At 40.3% G+C, this 13,650-nt stretch overlaps 1 long non-coding RNA gene across 5 annotated transcripts in view; it reads right to left on the bottom strand.

Annotated features, from left to right (window-relative positions):
* The window catches only part of LOC123372412, a 375,513-nt gene that overhangs the window by 319,285 nt on the left and 42,578 nt on the right, over positions 1-13,650 (bottom strand). For all 5 annotated transcript variants that reach the window (XR_006580273.1, XR_006580270.1, XR_006580275.1 and 2 more), the window contains exon 3: positions 7,818-7,938. This is a non-coding gene — a long non-coding RNA (uncharacterized LOC123372412). The remainder of the gene's footprint in view (positions 1-7,817; positions 7,939-13,650) is intronic.

Here is a 13,650-nt window from a genome sequence, read left to right as displayed (position 1 = left end):
CTCAGTTAAACCAATGAGGTTGCACAGGTATAGGTAGACTTTGTGGGATGTGTGTTGGATAGTGTGTAAAGAATGATGTGATATAGGTGTCTTTGTCCTACTAAATAAGCTACACCTACTGTATTAATGCACTTGCTAGTGAAAGATATATATAATTCCAAATTACCCAAGGAATATTTAAGCCTTCACACTCATGATGTATTATGGCTATTTATTTGCATTGTGGAAGCACCTAGAGGGCACAGTCAGGGCCCCATATTGGTAGGCACTGTACACACCTAAAATAAAATAAAATATGGTCCTTCCCTTATAGAGCTTACAATCTAAATGAGTCTCAAAATGTAAAATATTTAAAATCCTTCTCTCTCCTCCCCAGTTTTGGGGAACTATGCATGTGCATGTGTGTACTTATTTTATACATTTCAAGGGGGAAATTCTGCCCCTTGCTCCCGCTCCATGGGTATGGAACCTGTATGTTTCATGGTTACACAAACTAATAGGTTATAAGGACAGAAAGGATCACTATGATCATCTAGTCTGACCTCCTGTAAAACACAGGGCGTAGAACTGTCCTGAATTAATCCCTGTTTGAACTACAACATATTTTTAGAAAAACATCCAATCCTGATTTCAAAATTGCCAGTGATGGAGAAGATTTGGGCAAAAATTTATGAAAAACGGGGCAACAATCCATGCCCCAAAATATCTTCCATTAATTTGCCGTTATGTACCCTCAAATCAAAATGGCAAAATATAAGTAAATGCAAAACCATCAATATTAAACACTCATAGATCAAGAAAAGCAATGGTAGACCCACCCCCCATCCACCAAAAGCCCTTCCAGTATATGTTTAACTCTGAGCATGTGACTTATCTCTGACTTCAAGTTAAGCATGTCCCCAAGTGCTTTGCTGTATTGGAGCCTTAAAGGTTTAACATGCAATTTTGTTTTTTTCCCTTTTGTATATATTTCTGTCTAATTATATGATTATATACTGTTCATCAAAAATATGTAAACTTTTTCCTATAAGCATGCACCATTAATGTTGCATGAATGCAGGTTTCTGCATTTAATTTTGTAGGTTTTTTTCTAATTATTATTTAGGAGAAATAAAAGGTGAGAGAAAAATTCAAGAGACCTACAGCCTTCAAAACAATGCAAAACTAGCAAAAAAACTCCCAGTATAAGATTTTCAAGCACTCCTAGCTTGCTTGGAAACCAATTTCCCCTGGAATCAGCCCTGCATAGCTTGGCAAAGAGAACTATTCCCATCCCAAATTGCAGCTTTCAAACCTCACCCATTTTGCTGTATGCCACTTCAAAAATAGCTGCAATAATTTGTATATAATGGGAAGAACATGTTTTTCAGTCACTTAGAACACCGCCCTCTCCCCCTGACCCTGCAAACCTTCCCACCAAGCCTCCATCCTCACTTTCTTCATATCCTTCCTAAAGATGCATTTCTACTGGGACGCTACAAAAAGCAAAATTAATTAATACATTAAACTAAAACCTACTTTTAAAAACCCTCTTCACTACAAACACAAATTGTGTTTCCACATGAACCTATCTATGAAACTACGTCCAACACCACCCTGCTAGCCTCTTGTCTGTACTCAACCTCAATGTTATGTCATGTCTAAATTCTTGACTAAGTCCTTGGGGCAGAGGTTTGCCTAGCTATCAGTTTTGGGAGAGGCCTTGCACGCTTCTGGACACAATATAAATAATCATCAACTCAAAAAATAACTGAACCATTTTTGTTCAAAATTTCAGCTGAAAAAGTGAACATTATGCTTATCTGAATACATTTACAGAAACTATCTTGCAATCTCATTTATAGTGGTATAGCAGTTGCTGCCTCTCCTGATAGGATATACCACCAGGAAATGAAATATTCATAAAACCAGGTGCATGGAGTTTTGAAATAAAAGCAGTCACATTTTTTTTTAAATTTACTCCCTTTTGACCATCTCCAAACCACACTGACATTTCTTTAGAGAACAAAATAGATTTCACACTACCAAAGTAAGCCCTTTTCTTACAAAAGTGGAATAATAAATAACTAAAATTGCCCTGAAGCAGTATTGAATTGGCCTTTTCTGTAAGATTTATCAGCTATCCATCTATATTGTATATATGTAGAGTAGCAGCGTCTCACATCTAATTATACTTATAATTGGGTTCAGTTAAAACGCTGCTGAATTCCAAATATATTAGCATAATTGAACATGCATAAGCAGGTAATGCAAATTATTGTAAATTACATACTTCAGATATTTTAGACCTCTGTACTTCCTTTCACTTTACCAGTAAACAGGCAATGGAGTAAGTCTGACAGAATTGATCTATAATGCCCTCCTTTAAAATCTCAGGAAGTTGGTTTCCAAATTTTTCAGCTATTCAACTAATGTGTTGAAATCTATAGACCTCACATGGGGGGAAAAGATCAAATAGGAACCAGCATGTATATCCTCTTTGAATTTCCTCTTACAAATTTCAGACTCAAGAAAAAGGCTGAAAAGGAAAAACATTATTTTCTATAAACATTAAGCTTTATGGAACCAACCACGTTCCATCCTCAAATTAAACTGGAGCCCGCATTTAAAATGTAGTGTTTTTAAAATTGTCTGCAATAATAATGCCTTCAACATTTCTAAAATACAGAGGTAGAGCATATCCAGAATGGTAATGTTTGTTTTTGTTTCAAAACACTTTAGAAGAATCCAATCAGTGAATACTTGACTCATAACTCCTTTGTGCTGAGAAGAGAACTAACAGTTTCAGAAAAAACACATGAGGTCTTTGTTTTATTTAAAAGGCAGAACAAAGGAAAATGTTTTACAAACAAACAAACCTAAAGAAGCCTTTTGAAATGTAAGTACATACCAGGGTAAAATAACCTTTTCTCTTACAGGAAAAAAAAAGAAAAGAAAAGAAAGAAAGAAACAAAGCCAATGTCCTTCCTCGGACTTCCTGTGTTTCACACTAGTTTCCAAATGCATTTCTTCCCATGCACTACCTGCCATAGTCTCTAAGGACTTAATCTTGCAAGGTACTGAGTGCCCTCAACTCCTTTTAACTGTACTAGTATTTGAGGCCATTCAAGTACCTTGTAGGAAGTGCTCAGAACCTTGCAGGATCAGGTCCAAAGTTAACTTCCCTGCTCCCAGCGTCCTCTTAACTCTATTCAGACACTCTTTCTTGATTTCAAATCCTTCCAGATGCACAATTTTATCCTGTTCGGTGGGAAATTTAACACTTATACATCACTTCTCAAACACACAATTTTCTTCCTTAAAGACCAAGCTTTTCTCTTTATTATTTTTTTAAATTTACTAACAGACCAGTTGAATTACTATTATTTCTCTTTATTACATTTTGTTTAGTGTTTTGCAAAGCTTTTTGCTGCTTTGGGATATCTACATGCTACATACTCTCAAAGCTTGATCTTGTACTGTTGAAATGGGAGTTTTGCCATTGAGCTGTATGGGAGTCGGATCAGAACCTCAGAACAAAAACAGCTCCAGAGTTCAATGTTAAAGCATTCTACTTTTCAACAGATCATGTAACTATCCATCACATTAAGGAAGTGATCCTGTTTAAGGAGCACAATTCTAATTTCTGACAATCACATAGGACAGGTCCACACTACGGGGCTAAGTCGACCTAAGTTCCCCCACTCCAGCTACACTATTCATGTAGCTGGAGTCAACATACCTTAGGTCGACTTATTGCTGTGTCTATACCACGCTGGGGCAACGGGAGAAACTCTGTCAACTTACCCTATACTTCTCGTTCCAGCGGAGTACCAAAGTCAATGGGAGACCAATCAGTGGTCGATTTAGTCTTAGACCCGCTAAATCGACCCCCGGTGGATTGATCACCACAGCTTCGATCCACAGTAAGTGGAGACATGGCCATAATTATGAAACTTGCCATCCACATGACACAGAATTTTCAAATGCAACATCTTATCTCAGTCAAATATTTAATTTAAGACAATTAATGCCACCAAACTAAAGACTATGCTTTTCTTTTATCCCTAGAGCTAGGTTTCAAGCAAGTGGGATAATGTGCCCTTCACCCCTTGAAGCCACAGAAGACTTTCAAAAGATGATGATATCATGTGAACACATCCAAGGGCTTGTCTACACTACCGTGTGGGGTCGATCTAAGATACGCAACTTCAGCTACGTGAATAGCGTAGCTGAAGTTGACGTACATAGATCTATTTACTGTCCACTCCGCTTGCGCTCCTTGTTCTGGTGGAGTACCAGAGTCAACGGGAGAGTGCTTAGTGGTCAATTTATCATGTCTATACTAGACACGATAAATCACACTCACCCCCGGATCGATCGCTACCTGCAGATCCAGAGGGTAGTGTAGACAAGCCCACAGTTAATATATACTTGAACATTCTGTCTCCCTCGTTTGCTTTCTGTTTGTGTGGAAATGAGAAAAATTCTGTGTTAGTTATAAAAAATTAGGGTCAAGTTCTCTATGGCAGGTGCATTACAGCAGGAAGTGTGGGGAGGGTGCCGAGAACTCCTTCCCTGCTCTTTACGCTCCCACACAAGAGCAGTGTTAATAGGGCCTTCCTGAGTACAAAAATGGGGGGTAGCATGGCAGACAGCATTCAGCATCCCAGAAAGGAAACACAGAGGTGGAACGGGGGTCATTCTTGGCCCCACTCCTCTGCACACTGGGAAGTGGCTTTAGGAGCATGGTATGCTTTTCCCAAAGGTGTGGCAAGAGTTATCAGAGCGCATGCTCCCCCCAGCATCTCTGAAAGCGCTGGACCCGATTTGCAGCCCAGTCCCCACATGAACTTCCTTTTTTCCACTCATAACGGTATATGTACTATTAACGGGGGCTGTGAAGAACCTGTTTTACAGACTCAAACAGGCATATAGACAGCTAAATGACCTAAGCTGTGCCAGCAAATAACCAAGGGTAGGGTACACAACTGCTCAGAGCATCCCCAGAGATGTTCAAGCATGGGCATTTACACGTTAAAATGTATTATTAATTATTGCTAAGGTGACCTCATTCAAACTATATACAAGCAGCAAAGAATTCTGTGGCACCTTATAGACTAACAGACGTTTTGCAGCATGAGCTTTCGTGGGTGAATACCCACTTCTTGCATCCGAAGAAGTGGGTATTCACCCACGAAAGCTCATGCTGCAAAACGTCTGTTAGTCTATAAGGTGCCACAGGATTCTTTGCTGCTTCTACAGAAGAAGACTAACACGGCTACCCCTCTGATACTTGAAACTATATACAGTAATTATAATGTTCCAAATCATCAGTCCCATAATAATTTTAGAGTCATACCATCCTGATCACATCAGCATTTCTTCCACCTTTGCTTATGCACAGACCCTGCTGTCTGGGACTCTGACGGTCTGCCTCATGGACTCTATGTATATTGCTTTATTCTGGCTCCTATAAGGACAAGGCTTACTAATAATTAGAAGCCTAATCCTACATTTCTTGTGCAGTCAAATTTCCAGTGAAGTTGAATGAGAGTTTTGTGTATACAAGAAGGCTAAGACTGGCCATGAATGGAGACTCACAGTCCTATTCGCGTGTTGATTTACTGAAATGAAATACAAGTTCAGATAACACAAACGTCAGAAAACTGACATACATGTGCTAGTCTCTTCCCGCCAAAAAGTGATGTAAGGCCTTGAAGGCTTTACCAGGCCTTAGGTCCAAAATATGACTGGGTGTCTTTCGAGAAAACATGCTATAGTGCAAACAGAAGTTGTGGGCTTGATGCAGAAGTTACTAGATGAGATTCTATGGCCTGTGTTGTGCTGGAGATCAGACTAGATGATCAGGATGGCCTCTTCTGATCTTCAAATCTATGAACAATAAAACATTGCTCTACTAGATCACACCAGAGCATATTTTCACAATACTCACTTGCGCAATCCCTTCATTACTATCCTATCTTCTGCTCAAGTAACAGCGCTTTATTCTGTGGAGACCTATGGAGGCTGAGGCAACAAATCCTTCCCTCTAGGCCCAGCTGGCAACAGAACCTCTCTGTAGCTACTCTACTCCCTGAAGACTGAATGGATGGTGGACCTGAGTAGTCTTATATCCGCTGACCCCAGCTCCTGCCCCTCATTACCCCTTCTGCAGTGGCACGCAGGGAGCTCCCACAGAGCTGTGCTCTGCAAAGTACAGGGGAGGGGAGGATGCAGATCTCTGTAAAGTTTCCCCAAACCCTGCACTTTTTCCATGTGTATTTAAGCAATAAGACACTAGGGCAAACACTGTGAAGCCAGAGACTATTAGTCAGTCACCAGTTGATGGTTTCTTTGGGCCTATTTCTCAGGTGTGCCAGAATACTGCTTGTGCACTTAATGGGGAGAGAACACAGAGGATTTTCTGGGGTTGCCTGAAACTGGTTTGGCCCCTGACACAACTTAAAGAAGCCTCAAAGCTGCCCTTTAAGTTCTGCTGGCCTCAACATTTAAAGATATAGTACGCCCTCTGCACGAAACAAAGAAAAATTTGGTGTAAACTGATTGACTCAGCAAAAGAAAAACACCTAGCATCTATCAAGGTCTTTTCTGCCTGGAAAAATATTTACAACAATAAAATCTAGTACTTCTCATGTCTTGTTTGTTTTGGCATCATGGATGACTCCTACTGATTTGATGGGCCTATGATCCAATATCTTCTACCATTTCTGAAACTTGTCATGTTATCAGAGGTCATCGCAGTCAACGCACGGCAACTGTACAAAGGAGTGAGCTTCCCCCATCTCAGCATTTCTGATCCTGTTTGTGCCAACTCTAACAATAAAATACACACATTGAAAACAGATGTTCATAAAAATCTTACACTGTTTAGCAGACTATTTTCCATGCATGCAAAGAGATGTCATGCTAATCAAGGAAAGCAAACATTAAACTTTGTTTGTGAAAGTTTGTATTGACTGGTGAAGGCAATACTTTCTTAATCTGGTCACACAGCAAAACTATGTCTTAATTTTTTCATGAGAATCAAATGCTTAGGAAATATGCTAGACTGAGAGCCCTGACTACTTAAAGTGCAGTTCTACCTCAAAAAGTTACTATGTAAAAAAAGTCATCTTATTATTAAAAGAACCATTCCTTGAGTGTTCAGTCATATAAGCTCACTGTAGTAACAAATATAAATTTTTACTGCACCTCAATCCTGTGAGGCCTACAGAACAAACACAAATGTTGAACAAGAAGCAAACTGTTCTATTCCCTTTTACCAAATCTATTCAGTTCTACAAACCTGTGCGAATCTATGGAAGTAATCAGTATGCACAGGTGTTCCAGAAGCATAATGAGTCTGATTTAGAGTCCATTAAAGTCAATGAGGAAAAAGACTCCTATTAGTAGGCCTTCTTAGGTATAATGGAGAGTCTACTTGAGGAGTAGAACTTTTATTACAGATGGTGATACACAAGAAGAAAAGACCTCATCTTAACTCTCAGTCCCCATGTTGAATTTTCAAGACTGACTGCTAGAAAAAGACATCTTTTCATGTGTAAGCTGAGCATTTTGATATGTAAATAATTGAGACAACAAACATAACCAATGCCATTTTACACAAACACTTTTCAAAACAGAACCACTTGAAGCTCTTGATTCATAGTACAGAAATGCAAGAGCTATCCCACCAGTCTGCTTCAGCAATGACCTGGATGAGACAATATTTCAAAGTTCAGGGGGAGTGTAATTTTTTTCAGATTTGGCCCACTCATCACCAATTGACAATTTCTTGTTGTAAATGCTTATACAATAGTTTCAAAATTGCCTACCTTAACTGCAGCTTCTGCTGCAAACTTTCCTAGAGTTTGTCCCACAAATGAATTTCTCTTCCTAAAGAAGTTTTTCCATTAATTTTCCACATGTCTGGTCTCTCTCAGCTTCAGTTCATAGCTATTTTAAAAAAAAATTATACAATTTTGCTTACTCAGCACTCAATTTTGCTTTGAAGCACTTCAAGAAATATTTTCTATGGTTTCAATGCACATGGATTTGCACTCCTAAATTTTCCTTTAAAATTCAAAAACTCTAAACAGAACTCAGCCAAAACCACCCCCGTTTTTTGTCAAAATATGTGAAAATTACGAATTTTGCATGGTTTCTATGCAAACCAAAAATCAGACCAATTTCAGTTGAAACTGAGCCCATGTTCCCTTGAAAGATTTGTAAACATTTTTATCTGGCTAGATTGGGACTTTCTAATGTGCCTATCTCCATGGTATCCATGTGTTAATGTGGCTTGAGTTTTTAATGAAACCAGACAAGTTTCCTGTGGTTTCAGACTACAGAATGTACAATTTTACACCAGGGAACCTGGTTACCCTTTCAAATAATTCTCTGTCTTCCACATAGACTATAGTCAGGGCTTATCTACACTTGAAACACTACAGTGGTGCAAACCTCCCTGAGAAGTGGAAGCTAGGTTGAAAGAATTCTTCCATCAACCTAGTGCTATCTACACCAGGGGTTGGGTGGGCTTAACCAAATCATTCAGGGGTGTGGATTTTTTTTCTCTCCCCTGAGTGATGTAGCTGGGTCAATCTAACTTTTTAGTGTAGACCAGACTTCAGAGTTTCAAATATAACAATACTCTGCCTTTACTATATATTGCACCTTCTTTCAGTGAAGCACAGCCTGCTGTTCAAACATAAATGAATCAAGACTCAGCCTGTGAGTTAGGGAAAAAACTATCCTAATTTTACAGGAAGAGAAACTGGGGCTCAGAGAGGTTATGTGACTTGTTCAATGTCACAGAAAAAGTCTGCCTGACAAGCAGGAGCAGAATTGAATTCTCCTCACTCTCAGACCTGTGCTTTAGGCATAAGCCCATCATTCTTACCTGTCTGCTTCAATACATACAACAAACCAACTCAGTCACATCCCTGCTTAATCTCCCTTTTGTAATACACCTAATTTAATGTTCTTAATTTCTTCTCATGGTTATCTGGTTACATCTTCAATAACAACCTGCCAAAGCTCTCTCACTCCCTGAACCAAACTGAACCTGAATCTTATTTAAGTTTATCCACTTTCATTAATTTTTAAGGGCAGTCTGGCACCCTCTCTTCAGAGCCTGTTTCCTCATTAAATTTCATACATTCTGGGCTGCCACTAATGAAAGTCCCAGACCATAACGATTGAGGTATTTTGGAAGTGGGGATCCACAGAGCGGCTGCTTCATCTTGCCATTAGAATGTCATATTGCCAAGAATAAAGCTTCACTCCAAAAACAACATGGGAAAGACACTGAACCACTTTCAAAAGATGTCAGCTTCCAGTGAGGGAGAGCTCCACTGATTGCACAAAACTGGGCGCTGCACCAGTCACTGGGGCACTCCTTTGCTCACCTGCTCCCTCTTACCAGATCTGTTACCATCTGTTTACACTCTTGGTCTCAGTTTCCATGCCAGTAATTTACCAGTACTGTACCTTTTTAGAATGCAGTACTGTGTCAAAAGGATTCTTGAGGTCCAGATAAGCCCTGTGATGTGCTTTGTCCTTATCTGCTCTCACACCTTCTCCAAAGAAAAGCAATCACATGTTCAGCACAACTTCCTTTCAGGAAAATTCTTCCATAATGTCTAGAATCAGTCTGTACCCAATCAACTGTTCTACTCCTTGGTCCCTGATTCTACAATCTTTCTAAGTACTGAAGTCAGACATGCAGACAGTTTCCCAATTGTTTCCTCGGCCCTTATATCATCTGCCAGGCACCATCTCTGTACCAATATGTATACGCCACATCTCCACCTGTGCTAAAATCCTGATCTGTTCCTTTTCCATCTCTTGACCTTGACTATTACAGCCCCCTTTTCTAGGGTGTGTCTGTGTCCAACCTCTGCAGACTCCAAAATGCACAGACTACTGCTAACCACCTTCAGATATGTGCCAGGACTACGTTGTCCTCATTTTCACATAACTGCTGGCTACCAGTTCCATTCAAAATTATCCTCCGTGTTTGCTGAGCACCAGCAAAGCTTCAGCATTACATTTGTCAGGGAAGAGGTCATGCAGAATTTAGCTTTGCACTCAGCCATTAGAGGTCTCTACACTACAGAATAAAATCTTGCCAAGAAGTGATGATCAGTTTTCAAACTCACAACAAGGAGAACTGGGAAAAGACTGTGGGGGAAATAGCGTTTAAGTACAGATGGCTCTACCTGGATTGGAGGGATGGTGAAGCATCCACCTACTTCACAAGCATGGGTGGCAACTATCAATTCTTGGAAGCGTCATAGACAGTGCTGGAGAATGCACTTTTTAGGCGGGGGGTGTGTGTGTCTTATTTTCTGAACCAATTGATAACAAGGTCGGAAACCTGACTTTCAAATGATGTAAGAGTACTGTCATAAACTAGCCCTTCCTGACAGCAGACCACAGAAAGACAGATATGCCTCCCTCAGTGGCTCACTGGTCTAATTTGGGGTTAATGATTAAACATCTTTTTTTAATTAGTTGATTCAGAAATGTTCTGGTTCCCTCTACTTAAGATAAAAGGGGCCCACGTAACCCTTCATTAAAATACAGTCAATTATACTCATGGCTCAAACTCAGGACATAAAACATTTAGGGCTAAATTCTGCCTGTATTCAAAACCCATGCAATCCAAACCAAAGGCAGAGGAGTTGCCCGATGTAAGTCTGGGCAGAATTTGGCCCTGCCTGTGAGCCTGATCATCTGTTCCTACAGGAAAAACACAAGGGAGGGAATCTAAACAAGTAGAGAGAGAGTCTCTGCAAGATCTCTGCTCAGTTTTTCCAGTCTAATTGTTCCACCAGAGGGACAGGCTTTGCCCACTACTTCCACCGATGAAGCAACAAAGCCCACCCACAACTCCTGGGGGATCTGTGGGAGGCTAGGGCCACCCATGCGAAGGCTCTGCATCTGCACTCAGGCTCCGGCCTCCTGCTCCAATAGAACCACACAGCCAGCCACTCCCTGGCCAGGCCTGGCCAGAGAACCCCCTTAGAAGGCAGGTATTCACCACAGAGCAGGGAGGGGGCCTGTCCATGAAAAAGGTATTCATTTGTGGTCCTGGGTTCCATGAGGCTGGTGTAGGGTACAATGCATATCCCCACGGTCCCTCCTATGGTATTTCCACACCTCCTCTGCATTTTCTACTGTACCCTCTGCCACGCACACACACACGCATATCAGGACCCACTGCAGGCCTGCCATAGATCCAGGAAAACATGGAGGAGTGCTGCTGCATGACTAACTTCACCCTCAGTTCTGCGTGGGGGGAAGCTATATTCATAGGGACGCCTCAACATAGTGATCTTTGGGTTATAATCAGACCCAATATTACAGCCTGTCATCTTTAGCCATGCACAACTTTCACTGAATAAGTACAGACTACAAAACCAGTTTCTAAAGAGAAAAGTTACATTTTACCTCCATATCTTTGAGAATAAAAGGGTATAGTTTTGGCAAATACAGCAAGAGATAGTCTTTAGTGTCTCTAAGTGTCATTTATATAGTAAGAAAGATTTAAAGTGCATTTCTATTGTAGTTGGCCCAATACCTAAGGTCACAACAAGTTGCCTCCCTAGTAAATGTCTTTTTTTCCTAACCACAAGGATATAAAATTCAGACCTTCAGATTTAAAAAACACCTTAAAATAAAATAACCCTCAGGGAATAAGAAGTAGGATTTTGCATCAAAGAGAAAGCAGTCTCTTCAGAGGTGGTGAGCTGGAAAAGTGCCAACGCTTGCAGTAACTTCCTACAAATTACTTTCCAACACAACCTTTGAAAGAAAGAGCTCACTTTTTTACCCGTTGGGGTAATCCAGGATAACAGCAAAACATAAACAAGAGAAAAGCAAACCAAGTGAAGTATCCCAGCTAAAGCCAGGTGGAACATTATTTATTGGGAAATTAAAAACAGTTGGCTACACACACGCAAGAGTATTTTCTTAGGGTGAGAGTCTTATCCCTTTACTCACAATGAGTAACAGTCTACTCCACAAGCAGCTCCACTAAAGTTATTAGGACTGCTAATGGAAGGAAGGTGCTATTTACTGCAAGCAAGGGGACCAAGATCTGGTCCTTATAAAGTATCTGGCCTTAATTGATTTTACATGTAAATATAAAATATTTTTAACTTATTGTTTGGATCTGACTAGTGGCAATCTAGCTACTTGTTGAGATTGAGATCCCCTCCCCATCAGTGAAACGTTTCCTCAGTGAAACGTTTCCTCTTGAAGCTGCTTCATACATTTCAGAATTTTCTCTCATTGCTTTACTGCCTTTCCTTTTCCAGTTTCTCATTTGCATTTGAACGTTTATGTATACTTCTACCAAAGCAAAGGCAATAAATAGAAAGTTTAAAAAACAGCATTAACATACCTTAGAAAATGCAAAGCAGCACCGACAACTGCAACAAAATCCCTCTGCACATATCAGTATAATCAAAATCCTTTTCTGAATCCAGTAATTGGAAATCATTGGGAGTTAGGCACCTGACCTGCCTAGGCACTTCTGTACATCACACTAGGCCTCTATCTGCACCTTTATGCAACTAAATACCTTTTCAAATCTAGCCCTACATGCATGTGTTGTATATGTACGTAGTTAATATAAAGAAGACCATCTACTAGCATACAGAAATATGTAGCACTGTTCATAAGTTTGTTGGGGTCTATAAAGTTGTTATGGTTTCTTACTGAAAGTCTTAATACATGCATAAGTACATTTAGCAAATGAAAGTAAAGAAAAACAGAGAGAAGATAAGAGCATTGTCTGTTTGGAAATTTATTGAACATTTAGAGCAATAGAGCAAAAACATTTGGAGCTAAATTATTCTTTCCAGGACCAGCCTCATGTGGGGTGTAGTGCATATTCACAGTCCCTCAGCCCAGTCTTCCTAGCTCCCTAGTATGCAGCTTTCAGAGAATGTTAGTGCCTGGCAGAAAGCATAGGTCTCTCACCTCTTCCTGCCTCTTTGTTAGATGATTTGCCCCCACAAGGCAACATGAAGGGAGCTTGTCCTGAGTGCAATGTAGTTGTCCCTGCCCTTGTGTGGGACACACAAGAAGGGAAAGGTTCACGGAATCCTTTCCCCTGTCCTCCACACAAGGGCTGGTCAATATTGACTCTAAGAAATGGCAGGAATTTCCATCTTCCCCACTCCTTTACAAAGGATCACTTGCTAACCCCTATAGAGCAGCATGTATAGAACAATAAAATCCAAATCATTTAAAGCCACTAGTGAACCTGCCCAGGCCAGTACTGTTCCGATAAGGAACTGCTTAACTACCTAAACTACACAAGCTGCAAACAGTGTGTGTGTTCTATTAACGTTTCTGATTCAATGCCCAACCGGAGTCAGGAGTATGCTGTACACTTCTCCACTCTGAAGAAAAACCACAATCATTTGATTTTGATTTGGAATCTTTCCTCTTTCTTGTAGGTCCTGTGTACATTTCTTAGCTCATGTCCCTAAAAAGTGACTCTTTTTTTTAATCTTAAGCTCTTCTTTACCCACCTACCTTCTGCCTCAACAAGTAGTGGTTTTCCTCTCCCAGCTTCCCATGCAGATGATGGTGCCAAGAATATAGTTGTTGCACATTTCCTATGGTGCTTATATTTTTTACAAAGGTTGT

This window comes from Mauremys mutica, chromosome 6, assembly GCF_020497125.1.
Source record: "Mauremys mutica isolate MM-2020 ecotype Southern chromosome 6, ASM2049712v1, whole genome shotgun sequence".
Taxonomy (NCBI): Eukaryota; Metazoa; Chordata; order Testudines; family Geoemydidae; genus Mauremys; species Mauremys mutica.
The sequence above is the reverse complement of the archived record's forward strand: the minus strand, read 5'-3'. Positions and strand labels throughout refer to the sequence as shown.